Source organism: Triticum urartu, chromosome 7A (genome assembly GCF_056163025.1).
Source record: "Triticum urartu cultivar PI428250 chromosome 7A, HENAU_Tu73, whole genome shotgun sequence".
NCBI lineage: Eukaryota > Viridiplantae > Streptophyta > Magnoliopsida > Poales > Poaceae > Triticum > Triticum urartu.
In genome coordinates, this window is record NC_141879.1 from 549,673,441 (window position 1) to 549,688,301 (window position 14,861).

A 14,861-nucleotide genomic window follows, 5' to 3' on the forward strand; every position below is an offset into this window, starting at 1 on the left:
CCTCGGGCGGCGCGCTGCTCCGGCGAGTCGGCGGCGGCGGCGGCTAGGGTTAGGCGGCGGCTGGGCTCTCTCGTGGCTCGGGCCTCGGGCGCCTTATAAAGGCCCCGGCCAGCGGTGTCCTGGCCGAGTACGGCCCAAAGTCGGTTCCGCGTTTTTTTAAAAATAATTCCGCTCGGAAAAAAATAAAAAGAAATACTAAACGGACTCCAAAAATCACGAAATAAATTTTCCCGGGTTCCTAAAATCAAATAAAAATACCAAAAAACTCCGAAATAAAACTTATTTGATTTTTTTTATTAAATCCTCAATATTTCTATATTTTGGGAAAGTCATTTTATTCCCTCTCTCATATTTTTGCAATAGAAATAATTGATGATAAAATAAATAAAATCAAATGATCCTGTTTACATAATTTGAGAAAACTCAAATATGTAAATAACGAAATCCCCAATTCTCTCCGTGGGTCCTTGAGTTGCTTAGGATTTTCTAGGATCAAAACCAAAAGCAAAATAAAATATGATATGCATGATGATCTAATGTATAACATTCCAAATTGAAAATTTGGGATGTTACATTATCCATAAAATGTGGTCTAAATCTAGTGAAAATTTGTGTGGTGCCATTTTGCAAAATATTTTTGATAGCTACTTCACAAAATCCCTCTATTTTTAGTACTTAGACATTTTTTTAAATCACTAGTTTTTCGAACCAATCACGACTCTTCCCACGGATTGATGACATGGCGCCCATCCATCCATCCATCCATCTCTCCATCCCACATCCATCCATCCATCTATCTACAGAAAAAAAGAAAATAAAATGAAAAAGAGATACCCCCCACCCGCAGCCCAAACCCTAGGTCAGATCCCATCGACCCCCCCATCGCACCCCTCCTCTCCTCGCCGCCACCGCACTCCTCCTCCCTCAGATCCTCGCCGCCGCCACCTCCTCCCAGATCCCCGTCTCCCCGACCCAGACCTCCGTCTCTCTGCCATCCCAAACCCGCCGCCGGCCTCCCCCACCCCTGCCGCCGCCGACCTCTTCATCGCCCCCAGCGCTGGCCATCCTTCCTTCCACCATCCAGATCCCCTGTTTCCTCGCTGTCTCGCGTCGCCGCTACCACCTCCCTCCGGCGGAGCTCGTCGCCGTTCCCCACGCCCTCCTCCTCTCGCCCCTCCCCTTCCCACTCCCCACAGCGACGGCCGACGGCCTCACCGCGACGCAAAATCCCCCACCACCATGAAGCCAGCGAGGATGTTCCCGTGACGGCCGTTGGTGTCCCCGCCGCTGCCACGGGCCCTCGCCGCCGAGGCACCCGTCTCCATGTGGCGGCTGCGCGTGGTGCGGTGCATGGCCAAGGAGCGACGGGTGCGAATGGTGGCGAAGTAGATCCAGCGGGAGCTGGCGGACATGCTGACCCGCGACCCCGTCATGTAGCGCGCCGTCCTCCCCGAGGCCGCCCTCGGCGCCGACCGCTACCTCTCCTCCCCCACCACCATCGCTGACGTCGAGCTCTCCAACGACCTCCAGGTCACGCCCGGACTCTCCCTCGAAACGATGCGGCTGCGCTGCAATCTGGGATGCTGAGTTCCTTGTCTCTGCTCCGGTTTGTGTCTGCAGGTGTGCAAGGTGTATGTGTCCGTGTTCGGGGAAGAAGGTGGCCATGGCCGGGCTCAAGGACAAGACCAAGTACCTCCAGGTCACGCGTGAGCTCTCCAACGACATCCAGGTCACGTTTGCTTACTTCCCATTTTGTTTATAGATCATTATGCTAGTTTCTGTCTTGTTTAATTGGTTAATTGTTCATGCTTGAAGTTAATTAGCCGGAGTAGTTGGTTAGTTACACACTGATTGGTGCATGCTAGCTCAAGTGTATACATGCATGGATGTATGTGTTTTGTAGTTGAAGGAGTTCATTCTGTGCAGCCGAAGGCGTACAAGTTCAAGATCGGCGACCGGGTTTTTCGGAGGCCCAGAGACCCACCCCTGGACCAAGTTATGGAGATACTACAGAAGCACAAGGATAAGTCTCAAGATGAAATCTAGCTAGCTGGCTACAGTATGCCTTATGCTCTCATTGATTTATTTCTTTTGCGCTCTTTTGCAGTTCTATATTGATGAGTGAGCGATCTGGTAGCAGCTAGCTAACTGCCTCTAGATTGTAACCCTGTTATGGGATGTGTGGTTGCGCATGCGTTCTGCATTGTCAAATGTGTTCTCTGTTGTCACACATCGTATGCAATGTTGTTCATAGTTTTTATATTTGTTGTCATGCGATGCGGTCACTGAATTGCTCAAATTTGCTGGCCAAGTACTATGTAGTGCTGTTCTATGCTAGGTTACCAGGCTAGGTAACTTCTGTATCAAAATCATGGATTCTAATCTTTACTATTATCTGCCATGGATCAACAATGATGCATCACAGGTAGTAGTAGTAGAGTCGGACTTGGTGCTGCATTGCCCAGTTATTAGCTCCTCGATCTGTTCCTCACAGCGTGGGGTCAGCACTTTACCTCAACTTGTCTGCATTTTCTCTCACACACTAGACTTGCTCATCCATAACACAATGGCAGTGCGTGAGTGAGTCCTGTAGGTATGTATGTTTTTGGGCTGGTTGTAGATGGCTTTGTATGTTATGGCAGTGTGCTTGCTCTCCCTGCTCTGCTTTCACTTGTAGAAAAGAAGAGCAGAGTAGGGTAAGTAAAACACACTAGCAACTCTCTAATTAGAACACCAGATGTTGTGCAACTCCCTACTAGTAGATACCAACCACATGTATCTACAGATTTAGTCATGTGTGCACCATGGACAGAAATTTCAGAGCCAACAGAAAGAAATTCTACTCTTTACTGCAGAACAGTATACAACATTACTTTGTTGGTTGCCTGCTAATTGTGTGCAAACTGCTTATCAATAGCTTATCAAGCACTGCCTGACTGGATCGCATCGCTTTGCTGTCGTAGTTGTGCCGTCAGTGCTCTTTCCTCTCTGTCTGTCTATGACAGCAGGATTCAAGCACCAAACCAAGAACCTGAATCTTTTGTTAGGCTGCTAGTAAACTAGGTTGTACTCCTTCCAATTGCAAGTTGGATAGAACCTGCAATTAAGTGCACAGACATACATGGATTCTGGTTCAATTCGTATGTATGTCTGTATGTGCATGCTTACGACTTTGACTAAAACTAGTTAATTTATTGTTCTACCTTGAAGGTGACCAGTCCCTAGCTGCGTGCTTTGGTCGGTCCTGCTAATTTCAGTTCCTATGATTTTTAATCTCCGTTTTCTATTTCCCCCAGCTACCAAGACTCTGAGCTTGTGGTGATGGCAGCTGACATGAAGCCGATCGAAATCTTCCCCCACCCCCTGTTGCTCCCTAATGATAACAAGGTAGAAATTCTGTCCGTATGCTGCATCATATATAGTACTGCTAATTAGTTTGTATGCCATTGCTTGCGTGATATGGTTAGACCGACGACTGTCAAGCTCATAATTCTATATGATGTGTCAAAGGTTAACAGAATATATGATATGACTTGTGTGCTGACCTCTAGTATCTTGCTTATCTGTAGTGTGTTTGTTGTACGCTTGCCTTTCTTTGGCCTGCTATTCTTATTTATCAAATGAAAGGACATTCTGTTTGGCAGTGGACGGTTTTGCTCAAAAATAAGTAAATAAATTGTATGTGCATGCTGAAATGTTAGATGTCTGTTGGTTGCTGTATATGGGCAAGATGAATTGAATCTTGATGTGTACTTGTCAATTCTAGCTTATATTGGTGTCTTGCGATCCTAAAAAATTATTGAATCCTGCTGTGTACTTGTCAATCCTGCTGTGTGTTCATATTGCATCTCTGTTTTCTTGTATGAATGAGTTATCTCATTTTAACTAGCTGGAGAACAAAAAGCATGGTACTAGCTCAATTTTGGTTATCATTCTAAATAAGTTTCCTTTTCTTGAATGGTCTATTCTGATTCTTCACCCTTTCTGATTCTTCCCTGCTGATTCATGTAACAGGGCGACCGAGGAAGGCATGTTGTCTGTTTTCTTGAAGGTCGTTTTGTTTGTTCCCAGCCCTAACTACAGTTGTCCAGCTAGTTCGGCATGTTGTTCATATCACTATTGTAGTCCAACGAGTTTGGCATGTTGTGAGTTTGTGATTGCTTGTAAAGCTTGTAAAGTATTGTATTACACTTGTAGTCATTACTGTGATTGCCACTGTATTACATTTGTAAGGATCTGGTTGCTCTTATTTCAAGTATTATGTGTGCTTTTTGTCCGCCCATTTAAATACTGGTTCGAATATGAAGAATATGAGCCTGATAGATGGGACCCACTTACCAGAACATGACAAATGGGACCCAGTTACCAGAACCTGACAACCGGGACCCATCTGACTAGTGGACCCTTCTTTTGGAAAAAAAGAAAAACTAAATTCGTTTAGACAAAAAGGCCACAACCCAACAATAAAAAAAGTTGCAATGTTGGGCTTGGCCCATGAAGGCGATCAAAAATTGATAGAAAAATATATAAAAAGGCCGAATTGTTGGGCTAGGCCCATGTAGAAAATCGAATTGGACCGGGCTGAATCTTGTGCCACATCAGATTGCCACGCTGGATGCCTACGTGGCCTGGGACCAAAACTCCACAGTAGACGTATTTTGGTCATAAACGTCTACGACCATTCCAGAAGAAAGGTCGCTATAGTCAGTTTATGACGGCCAGCTTTTGACCTTATGTTTTTGGTCACAAAAAGGTCACAAATTGAAAACAGTGACCATTCAATGACCAATAGTGCTGGTCACAAGTTGACATATTTCTTGTAGTGGAATACATAGAAAAACAGAGTGTCCCTAGTATGCCTCTACTTGACTAGCTCATTAATCAAAGATGGTTAAGTTTCCTAGCCATAGACATGTGTTGTCGATACATCTCCATCGTATCTACTTTTCCAAACACTTTTGACCTTGTTTTGGACTCTAACTTGCATGATTTGAATGGAACTAAGCCGGACCGACACTGTTTTCAGCAGAATTGCCATGGTGTTATTTTTGTGTAGAAATAAAAGTTCTCGGAATGACCTGAAATCAATGGAGACGCGTTTTGGAATTAATAAAAAATACTGGCCCACACCCTGTCCACGGAGGTGCAGGGCACGCCCCCTGCCTCGTGAGCCCCCTGAGGCTGGACCGACGTCAATTCCAACTCTATATATTCACAATCGATGAGAAAAAAAAATCAGAGAGAAGGATTCATCGCGTTTTACGATAGGGAGCCGCCGCCAAGCCCTAATATCTCTCGGGAGGGCTGATCTGGAGTCCGCTCAGGGCTCCGGAGAGGGGAATCCGTCGCCATCGTCATCATCAACCTTCCTCCATCACCAATTTCATGATGCTCACCGCCGTGCGTGAGTAATTCCATCGTAGGCTTGCTGGATGGTGATGGGTTGGATGAGATTTATCATGTAATCGAGTTAGTTTTGTTAGGGTTTGATCCCTAGTATCCATTATGTTCTAAGATTGATGTTGCTATGACTTTGCTATGCTTAATGCTTGTCACTAGGGCCCAAGTGCCGTGATTTCAGATCTGAACCTATTATGTTTTCATGAATATATGTGAGTTCTTGATCCTATTTTGCAAGTCAATAGTCAACTACTATGTGTTATGATCCGGTAACCCCGAAGTGACAATAATCGGGACCACTCCCGGTGATGACCATAGTTTGAGGAGTTCATGTACTCACTAAGTGTTAATGCTTTGGTACGGCACTCTATTAAAAGGAGGCCTTAATATTCCTTAGTTTCCAATAGGACCCCGCTGCCACGGGAGGGTAGAACAAAAGATGCCATGCAAGTTCTTTCCCATAAGCACGTATGACTATATTCGGAATACATGCCTACATTACATTGATGAACTGGAGCTAGTTCTGTGTCACCCTATGTTATAACTGTTTCATGAGGAATCGCATCCGACATAATTATCCATCACTGATCCATTGCCTACGAGCTTTTCACATATTGATATTTGCTTAGTTACTACTCCGTTGCCACTATTACGATTGCTACGAAAACCAATACTGTTACTTTTGCCACCGTTACCGTTACTTTCATATTACTTTGCTGCAGATATTAAGTCTTTCATGTGCGGTTGAATTGACAACTCAGCTGTTAATACTTGAGAATATTCTTTGGCTCCCCTTGTGCCGAATCAATAAATTTGGGTTGAATACTCTACCCTCGAAAACTGTTGCAATCCCCTATACTTGCGGGTTATCAAGACTATTTTCTGGCGCTGTTGCCGGGGAGCATAGCTCTATTCTTTGAGTCACTTGGGATTTATATCTGTTGATCACTATGAGGAACTTGAAAGATGAAAGAACCTAGATTTTTCCCTCAACTACGAGGGGAGGTAAGGAACTGCCATCTAGCTCTGCACTTGATTTACCTTCTGTTTTGAGTAAACATGCGACACCTACTCCTGCCATTGATTCTGATATGTCGCATGTTATTGATGATGCCACTTCTGCTATGCATGATGCTTATGATGAAACTACTTCTATGTTTGATAATACTTTGCCATTAGGTGAATTTCTTGATGAACAACTTGCTAGGGTTAGAGAGAATGACATTATTGAAACTGATAATATTGATGAAAGTGATGATGAAGATTCTCCCCCTAGATATGAATTGCCTGATGTGCCTGAGGGTTATGTTATGGATGAGGAAACTGCTAGAGATCTTTTAGCTTGCAAATATAGATATGATCTTAAGAAACTGTTTGCTAAGCTAAAAGAAAAGTCTTTGAATGCTAGAAATATGACCCTGCTTTTGGTACTTCACCTATCTGTATTTCTGATAAGGATTATGATTTCTCTATCAATCCTAAGTTAATTACTTTGGTTGAATCCGATCCTTTTTATGGCTATGAATCTAAAAATGTTGTGGCACATCTTACTAAATTGAATGATATAGCCACCCTATTCACTCATGAGGAAAAAATTCGTTACTACTATATCCTTAAGTTATTTCCGTTCTCATTAAAGGGTGATGCTAAAACATGGTTTAATTCTCTTAATCCTGGTTGTGTGCGTAGGCCCCATGATATGATTTATTACTTCTCTGCTAAATATTTCCCCACTCATAAGAAACAAGCTGCCTTAAGGGAAATATATAATTTTGTGCAAATTGAAGAAGAGAGTCTCCCACAAGCTTGGGGGAGGCTTCTCCGATTACTTAATGCTTTGCTTGACCATCGTCTCAAGAAAAATGAAATACTTGATATCTTTTATAATGGACTAACCGATGCTTCCAGAGACCACCCGGATAGTGGTGCTGGTTGTGTTTTCATGGAAAGGACCGTTGAACAAGCTGAATTGCTATTGGATAATATGTTGAGTAATGATAATGATTGGACACTTCCTGAACCAACCTCTAAGCCAACTCTGAAGAAAAGGGGTATTCTATTTCACAGTCCTGAAGATATGCAAGAGGCAAAGAAATCTATGAAAGAAAAAGGTATTAAAGCTGAAGATGTTAAGAATTTACCACCTATTGAAGAGATACATGGTCTTGATAACCCTTCAAAGGTAGTAAAGGTAAATTCTCTCTATAGATTTGATAAGGGTGAAATCCCGTCTACTAAGTTTGCTAGCCAATGCTTGGATGCGTTTGATAATTTTATTGTTAAACAAGAAAACTTTAATGCTTATGTTGGTAGATAATTGAAACGTAATGCTTATATGATTGAACACTTGAGTGATTATATGTCTAGAGTTAAAGGTGAACTTAAACTTATTAGTAAACATGCTTCTATGGTTACCACTCAAGTAGAACAAGTGCTTAAAGCACAAGATGATTTGCTCAATGAATTGAATAATAAGAAAAATTATGATGTTGTTAGAGTTGTGATTAGAGGGGGTAAAATGACTCAGGAACCTTTGTATCCTGAGGGCCACCCTAAGACAGTTGACCAAGATTCTTAGAGAACTAATGTTGATACACCTAGTCCTTATAAGAAGAGGAAAAAGAAAAATGATAGGCCTTTGCATACTTCTAGTGAACCTGTTGTTGACACACCTGAGAATCTCAATGATATTTCTATTTCTGATGCTGAAACACAATCTGGTAATGAACATGAACCTAGTGATAATATTAATGATGATGTTCATGTTGATGCTCAACCCAGCAATAACAATGATGTAGAGATTGATCCTGCAGTTGATCTTGATAAACCACAATCAAAGAATCAACGTTATGATAAGAGAGACTTCATTGCTAGGAATCACGGTAAAGAAAGAGAACCATGGGTTTAGACACCCATGCCTTTTCCTCCTAAACCATCCAAGGAAAAGGATGATGAGGATTTTGAGCGCTTTGCTGAAATGATTAGACCTAACTTTTTGCGCATGCGTTTGACTGATATGCTTAAAATGAATCCTTATGCTAAGTATATGAAAGATATTGTTACAAATAAAAGAAAGATAACGGAAGCTGAAATTTCCACCATGCTTGCCAATTATACTTTTAAAGGTGGAATACCAAAGAAACTAGGAGATCCCGGAGTACCAACTATACCATGCTCCACTAAAAGAAACTATGTTAGAACTACCTTATGTGATCTTGGAGACGGTGTTAGTGTTATGCCTCTCTCTTTATATCGTAGACTTGATTTGAATAAGTTGACACCTATTGAAATATCTTTGCAAATGGCCGATAAATCAACTGCTATACCTGTCGCTATTTGTGAGGATGTGCCTGTTGTGGTTGCAAACGTTACTAAATGTTACTATTTTAACGGACTTTGTTATTCTTGATATTCCCGCGGACGATAGTATGTCTATTATTCTTGGTAGACCCTTTTTGAATACTACAGGGGCTGTTATTGATTGCAACAAAGGCAATGTCACTTTTCATGTTAATGGTATTGAGAATACGATACACTTTCCGAGGAAACAACCTCAAGTCAACAGTATCAATTCCATTGGAAAAATTTCAACGATTACTATTGGAGGTTTTGAATTCCCTCTTCCTACTGTCAAGAAGAATATGATATTCTTATTGTTCGGGACATGCATATCCCCGTTGAGGTAACTTAGTGTTATTCGAAAATTCTCCGGTTTCATGTTATTCGGAAAGAGTTTGTTAACAAGACTTGATCAACCTTGTTAGTGGATTCCTTTTGATGAGCATGAGATGGATGAAGTTAGAAAGCGCAACTCTATATACCCTTCTTTTACTTTTTGTTATTTAGTTTAAATAAAGCGAAAATAGTATTTTCTGTCTGTTTTCTAAATTATCCTTGCAATAAAAAAATACCTCGAAAATAAAAGTTCTCCAAATGTCCTGAAAATGATATATGATTTTTTGTAGAATATTTTAGAATTACTGGCACTAAGAACACACCAGGGGGACCCACCATCTGGCCACAAGGGTCCAGGGTGCGCCCACCCCCTGGGGCAAGCCCCGTGTCTCATGGACCCCCTCCAGAAAAATCCTCCCATAGCTCAAATCCGTGTTCTAGCTCATCTTGCTGCCATTTTCGATCTCCTTGCTCAAAGCTCCATTCACAAAACTGCTTTGGGAGATTGTTCTTCGGTATGTGACTCCTCCAATGGTCCAGTTAGTTTTTGTTCTAGTGCTTTATTTATTGCAAATTTTTGCTGCTTAGGTGACCCTGTTCTTGAGCTTGCATGTCAAATTTATGTGGTCAAAAGTAGTTTTAATGCATGATATAGCCTCTAGGCACTTGTAGGAGTAGTTGCTATCAATCTTGTTGAGTTTGATTCACTTTTATTTTGAGTGACTAACATCTTTTTTAGAAATTTTCAGAGGGATAAATGTTGAAGAGATTGTTGAGAGGCTCTTCGAGCCGAAGCTCAAATGATAAGCAGAATGAGGAGAATAAAAAGCCCAAATACAATCTTCCTCGCACCGCGGAGGTTCGGCCATGCGAATGGCCATGTGATGAGTTCTTGAGAGCAGCCGGGATTTACAATGACTTTTATTATTTGGCTGAGAATGCAAGGCTCACCGACTTCCTCCGCGACCAGCGCGAACAGTATCTTCTACTCACTAATATGTTCGTGCAAATTTTTTATTTCCATGATAAGAAATCACCACCTTCAGTGGAGTTTTCACTTATATGATGAGGTTAAGGAGATGTCACTTCTTGATTTTTGTCGGGTCTGTAAGATTCCCTTTGAGGGAAGCATCGAGGAACCACATCGTAGCAATGTGGATGGGTTTATTGATAGAATTGCTGTAGGAGAAACTAGGAAAATTGCAGACGCAAGAATTACCAGTATACATTTTCCTGTTCTACGTTACTTTGCAATATTTGCTAGCAGATGCTTTATTGGTCACGGGAATAGTGGAAATCTTAGTGCTCCTGATATTGTCATTTTGCGCCATGCTTTGTTTCGTGATACCACTTTCAGCTTTGGCGCTATTGTTGCTAAACGATTAAATCTGAACCGAACAAAGGGCCCCATCTTCGGAGGCATCTTTGCTTCACGCCTTGCTGAATACTTTGGGATACCTATTAGGCATTATGAGAAAGAGGAAAAGTTGCTGCCTCCTATTTTTCTAGATTATAAGAGTATGGTAGCACATGATTTTATTTTTAAAGATAAGAAGAAGATGCTTAAGTATAATTTGATATTTGGTAAAACTCACTGTGAGATTATTACCTTCCCTGCACCCTCTCTGTTTAACATACTTTCAGGCACGTACCTCATCTTACCCAAGGCCATTTATGCGTACTGTAGGCTGACAAAGTCCCAGAGCCTGAGCCGGAGCCACCACTTGATCCTTATCATCAGTCTGTTTATCACTAGGATCCGGAGGAGATCGCTAACCAATGGCATCCTGAGGACCCTCCTCAGTACACCGGAGAGAGTAGCTTTTATCAGTGGCCATATACCAACTTAGGACAAAAGCCTAAGCTTGGGGGAATGCGTATTTCTCACCGACATTACATTCATGTTCACACACTCATTTTACTTGTCGGTGCTCATACTTTTTCAGTGTACCATCCATGCTAGTTTATTTTCTTTTCTAGCATTCTTCTTGTGTGTTTGAAAGACCTTAAGAAAAACCAAAAAAATTAGTTGTAGCTTTTAGCTAGTTTACTTTCCATGCATGTAGTAGTAATTAAAATAAAACCCAAAAAGATTCCTCGTTCTTCTTTTTCTTGTTGGGAGCTTTCCTGTGTAAATAGTTTTATTTATTTTCTTTGGGGGTCGAGAGGATAAGACCATGATGAAAATGTTGAGTGGCTCTCATATGCATTATTGTTGATCTAACCAAGAGCCCATATTACCTTGTCTTCTCCCTTGTATTAAATGCTTACAGATTCCAGCTTAGTCCAATGCACGTGCACTATTATTATTATCCACACCGTTCGGTCGTGCAAGTGAAAGGCAATAATGACGATATATGATGGACCTATTGAGATGAGAGAAGCTGGTATGAACTCGACCTATCTTGTTTTTAATATGATTAGTTCATCGTTCTTGATTCAACCTATTATGAATGAGACATGTTTGTAATGACAATTAGAGATTATAGTTGCTCATGCCATGCTTAATTAGCTAGGAATTTATAATGGTTTACCTTGTGTGCCAACATGCTATTGAAATAGTTGTGATATGGTATGATAGGGTGGTATCCACCTTTGAACGATTCGAGTGGCTTGACTTGGCACATGTTCACGCATGTAGTTGAAACAAAATCAACATAGCCTCCACGATATTTATGTTCATGGTGAATTATATCCTACTCATGCTTGCACTCAGTGTTGATTAATTTTAATGCATGTTCATTACTGTTGTCGCTCTCTAGTTGTTCGCTTCCTAGTATCTTTCTAGCCTTCACTTTTACTAAGCGGGAATACCGCTTGTGCATTCACTTCCATAAACCCCAAAGTTATTCCATATGAGTCCACCATACCTTCCTATAAGCGGTATATACCTACCGTTCCAAGTAAATTTGTATGTGCCAAACTCTAAACCTTCAAATGAAATTCTGTTTTGTATGCTCGAATAGCTCATGTATCAACTAGGGCTGTCTATATCTTCCATGCTAGGTGGGTTATTCTCAAGATGAGTGGACTCTGCTCATCATTCACGAGAAAATGGCTGGTAACCGGGATGCCCAGTCCCATGCTTAAATTAAAATAATTGCTAACAAAACTCCCCCAGGATTGTTGTTAGTTGGAAGCACGCATTGTTTCGGACAAGCCATGGATTGATGTTTGTTGGTGGTGGGGGAGTACAAACTTTACCATTCTGTTTGGGAACCGCCTATAATGTGTGTAGCATGGAAGATATCGAGTTCTCTTGGTTGTTATGTTGACAATGAAAGTATAGCACTCAAAATATTATTTATCTCTATTTCAAAACTTGAGCTCTGGCACCTCTACAAATCCCTGCTCCCCTCTGCGAAGGGCCTATCTATTTACTTTTATGTTGAGTCATCATCCTCTTATTAAAAAGCACCAGTTGGAGGGCACCACTGTCATTTGCATGCATTCCTATTAATTTACATTGAGTATGACTATGACTAGATCACTTTTACCATGAATTATAATTTCTAGTCAGTCCTTGATCTTCAGGGGTGCTCTGCATTTATGTTTTGCGGTCTCAGAAAGGGCTAGCGAGATACCATTTTGTTATATCATATTATGATTGTTTTGAGGAAGTGTCGTCATCCGAGATTTACTATTATTGCTCGCTAGTTGATTATGCCATTGATATGAGTAAACATGAGACCTAAATGTTATTGTGAATATGGTTAGTTCATAATCTTTGCTAAAACTTGAATGCTGGTTTTACATATTTACAACAACAAGATCAAATAGAGTTTGTAAAAGTTTTTCTTTATCACTTTCAGTTTATTAACTGAATTGCTTGAGGACAAGCAAAGGTTTAAGCTTGGGGGAGTTGATCCGTCTCCATCGTATCTACTTTTACAAACACTTTTGACCTTGTTTTGGACTCTAACTTGCATGATTTGAATGGAACTAACCTGGACTGACGTCGTTTTCAGCAGAATTCCAGGGTGTTATTTTTGTGCAGAAATAAAAGTTCTCAGAATGACATGAAAATCAACGGAGACGCGTTTTGGAATTAATAAAAAATACTGGCGAAAGAATCAACACCAGGGGGCCCACACTCTGCCCACGAGGGTGCAGGGCGAGCCCCCCTGCCTCGTGGGCCCCCTGAGGCTCCACCGACGTCAACTCCAACTCTATATATTCACGTTCGGGGAGAAAAAAATCAGAGAGAAGGATTCATCGCGTTTTACGATATGGAGCCGCCGCCAATCCCTAATCTCTCTCGGGAGGGCTGATCTGCAGTCCATTCGGGGCTCCAGAGAGGGGAATCCGTCGCCATCATCATCAACCTTCATTCATCACCAATTTCATGATTCTCACCACCGTGCGTGAGGAATTCCATCGTAGGCTTGCTGGACGGTGATGCGTTGGATGAGATTTATCATGTAATCGAGTTAGTTTTGTTAGGGTTTGATCCCTAGTATCCATTAGGTTCTAAGATTGATGTTGCTATGACTTTGGTATGCTTAATGCTTGTCACTAGGGCCCGAGTGCCATGATTTCAGATCTGAACCTATTATGTTTTCATGAATATATGTGAGTTCTTGATCCTATTTTGCAAGTCAATAGTCAACTAATATGTGTTATGATCCGGTAACCCCGAAGTGACAATAATCGGGACCACTCCCGGTGATGACCATAGTTTGAGGAGTTCATGTATTCACTAAGTGTTAATGCTTTGGTCCGGTACTCTATTAAAAGGAGGCCTTAATATCCCTTAGTTTCCAATAGGACCCCGCTGCCACGGGAGGGTAGGACAAAAGATGGCATGCAAGTTCTTTCCCATAAGCATGTATGACTATATTCGGAATACATGCCTACATTACATTGATGAATTGGAGCTAGTTCTGTGTCACCCTATGTTATAACTATTGCATGAGGAATCGCACCCGACATAATTATCCATCACTGATCCGTTGCCTACGAGCTTTTCACATATTGATCTTTTCTTAGTTACTTTTCCGTTGCCACTATTACGATTGCTACAAAAACCAATACTGTTACTTTTGCCACCATTACCGTTACTTCCATATTACTTTGCTACTAAATACTTTGCTGCAGATATTAAGTATTTCATGTGCGGTTGAATTGAAAACTCAGCTGTTAATACTTGAGAATATTCTTTGGCTCCCCTTGTGTCGAATCAATAAATTTGGGTTGAATACTCTACCCTCGAAAGCTGTTGTGATCCCCTATACTTGCAGGTTATAAGTTGTCATTTGATGAATGGGATCACATCATTAGAGAATGATGTGATGGACAAGACCCATCCGTTAGCTTAGCATAATGATCGTTTTGTTTTGCTGCTATTGCTTTCTTCATGACTTATACATGTCCCTCCGACTATGAGATTATGCAACTCCCAAATACCGGAGGAACACCTTGTGTGCTATCAAACGTCACAACGTTACCAGGTGATTATAAAGATGCTCTACAGGTGTATTCGATGGTGTTTGTTGAGTTGGCATAGATCGAGATTTGGATTTGTCACTCTGTGTATCGGAGAGGTATCTCTGGGCCCTCTCGGTAATGCACATCACTATGAGCCTTGCAAGCAATGTGACTAATGAGTTAGTTAGTGGATGATACATTACGGAATGAGTAAAGAGACTTGCCGGTAACGAGATTGAACTAGGTATTATGATACCGTTGATCGAATCTAGGGCAAGTAACATACCGATGACAAAGGGAAGAACGTATGTTGTTATGCGCTTTGACCGATAAAGATCTTCGTAGAATATGTAGGAGCC